General features: G+C 43.2%; 1 protein-coding gene across 3 annotated transcripts in view; it reads right to left on the bottom strand.

Annotated features, from left to right (window-relative positions):
• LOC125025027 overlaps positions 1 to 2,500 on the bottom strand; it is a gene marked incomplete at its 3' end in the record, with an annotated part of 33,229 nt that overhangs the window by 2,831 nt on the left and 27,898 nt on the right.

Below are 2,500 nucleotides of genomic sequence, written 5' to 3'. Positions count from 1 at the left end.
TTAAAGCTTTATTCATTCCAACGTGTGAATTGTGCATGTACAGAGTTACGTGTCTTTAAATGTACTGTGAATTCTGACCAACTTCTGCGGTTTAGTAATAGTTTGAATGTTATTGTATGTGGGTTGTCAATGCTTTACTGTTTATAAACCCCTGATTAATCCTGTCTTTAATCATAATAACAAGCCTTCATATCCGGTTGCTTGTGTAAGTGTAGTGAGTTCATGGATAACGTGCAAAGCACTTCTAGTCAGCACGCTCGGATTGCACAACCTGAGAGTCTGCCTGGCTGTGAACCGCGCGAGTGCTGTGCTGTTTGTGGTAAGTCAACTGCCAACAAGGGCAACGTTAACTGTTAACTGTTCCTGCCATTGATGAGGAGGGAGACCTTCTCCAGCTAGAGCCTACGGATCTAGTTAGAATAATTAAGCTGAAATCTAAGCTGACAAGGAAGACCTCGCTATAGTTTTTTTTTTTTTTTTTTTTTTTTTTTTTTTTTTTTTTTTTTTTTTTTTTTTTTCTTTTGACAGAACACTTCCTTGAACAGAACTCGGTAATCAAAGTGCAGTACCTCAGGATGGAAGGCGACCTCTAAGCTGCCGTGTCTGCAAAACTAGGGGTCACTTAAAGGCCTCCTACCACATAAAGAAATCCTGTGACATCTGCCACCGTAGGGGCTCACAGTTCAAGAGTTCAGGAAAAACAGGAAAAACTGCAGAATTTTGTATCTGAACAGACTGGTCGTTCAGACGCTGCAAAGCCTCTCTACTGGTCCACAATAGCAGAGACCATCAGGCTTTGGTAGTTAGCCAATGACGACTATCCACCCACCTCGTCAACCACTACTCGGTCCTCATGGCCCCTGGTTTCTAGAAATGGCACAGAAAGAACACAGCCAGTGGCACCTTTGGTGGTGTTGCTGTCTGTTTCCGGAAGTCCGTCTTCTTTCAGCCCCTCGAAATCGAGACACCAGATCATCTGGAGCTCATGTTTTTTAAGCTCTGGCTCACCACTTACGAAACTTATTATGTCTATTACAGGCCTCGGTGGCAAGGAGCAGAACCCATCGAGTTCCTACAGAATAATCTTGATGGAATATTACATTAATACACCTGCAAAAACATCCTAACAGTAGGTGACATGAACTAGCATCTTGTTGCTTCGCAGATCTGTTAACAATACATGGACTAAATAACCATGTTGACTTTGCCAAGCTCTTCATTGGACCCTGTCATCTCCGACCTTCCCATAGGGACAGTCAGTTGCCGTAGTACCGGAGCAGTGGGCTCTTCAGATCATTATCCCATATTTAGCATGATTAACCTGAAGGCCACGCATGAGGTGGCAATGACAAGAACCATTTGGTGTTGGAACAAGGGCTGCTGGCAAGGTTTTCGTAATGCCCTAGAAAACGCTGCGTTGGACTCCATGCTCACAGGAAATTTTAATACAGAGGCTATCACACTCACTACTTAAACTGGAATAACGCTTTATACCCGACAAATCATATATTTAAAACAGGAGATCAGTCTTGGCTTGGGCACACTTTAGACATGCAGCTGAAGAAAAAAACAGGGCCTGGAAACCTTTTAAACGCAATCCATCAATTCAAAACAAGCTAAACCACAAAGCTGAGTGCAAAATAATGAAAGAGATTCAGAGATAAGCCATCGAGCATTGAAGTATCAATGCAAAACATACTAACCGTTCTGTCGGAAGTAAAGATTGGTGGAGCTTAGTTGAACAGCAACAGATGGTAACCTAAGTCCCCACATACTTAAGAAGTGTATTGAACAGCTTGCATCTCCTTTTGCCACCTTATATCAAAACTACATCCAACAGCAAAAGTGGCCAGCTATCTAGAAACAGGCTACAGCTGTGGTATTCCATAAGAAGAAAAGTCAAGCACTCCCAGAAAACTACAGGCTAATCTCGCTACTCTCGATCATGGGCAAAATCTGCGAAAAAAATTCTGCTGAACAGAATTACAAGTTTTCATGACAATAACAACCTACTTAACAGCAAGCAGTTTGGCTTTAGATCGAAGAGATCAGCATCCGACTTTCTACTACAATTTCTGGCAAAGAGACGTCATTGCCCTGGATATTACTGGTGCCTTTGGCAGAATATGAGAGAGAGTGAATGAAAAAGAGAGAGAGAATGAGAGAAAGAGAGAGAAAAAAAAGAAACAGAGAGAAAGAGAGAAAGAGAGAGAGAGAGAGAGAGAGAGAGAGAGAGAGAGAGAGAGAGAGAGAGAGAGAGAGAGAGAGAATGAGAGAGAGAGAGAGAGAGAGAGAGAGAGAGAGAGAGAGAGAGAAAGAGAGAGAGAATGAGAGAGGATAAGAGAGAGAGAGAGAGAGGGAGGGAGGGAGGGAGGGGAGGGAGGGAGAGAGAGAGAGAGAGAGAGAGAGAGAGAGAGAGAGAGAGAGAGAGAGAGAGAGAGAGAGAGAGAGAGAGAGAGAGAGAGAGAGAGAGAGAATGAGAGAGAGAGAGAGAGAGAGA

The sequence above is a fragment of the Penaeus chinensis genome, chromosome 4, assembly GCF_019202785.1.
Source record: "Penaeus chinensis breed Huanghai No. 1 chromosome 4, ASM1920278v2, whole genome shotgun sequence".
NCBI classification, from domain to species: domain Eukaryota; kingdom Metazoa; phylum Arthropoda; class Malacostraca; order Decapoda; family Penaeidae; genus Penaeus; species Penaeus chinensis.
The sequence above is the reverse complement of the archived record's forward strand: the minus strand, read 5'-3'. Positions and strand labels throughout refer to the sequence as shown.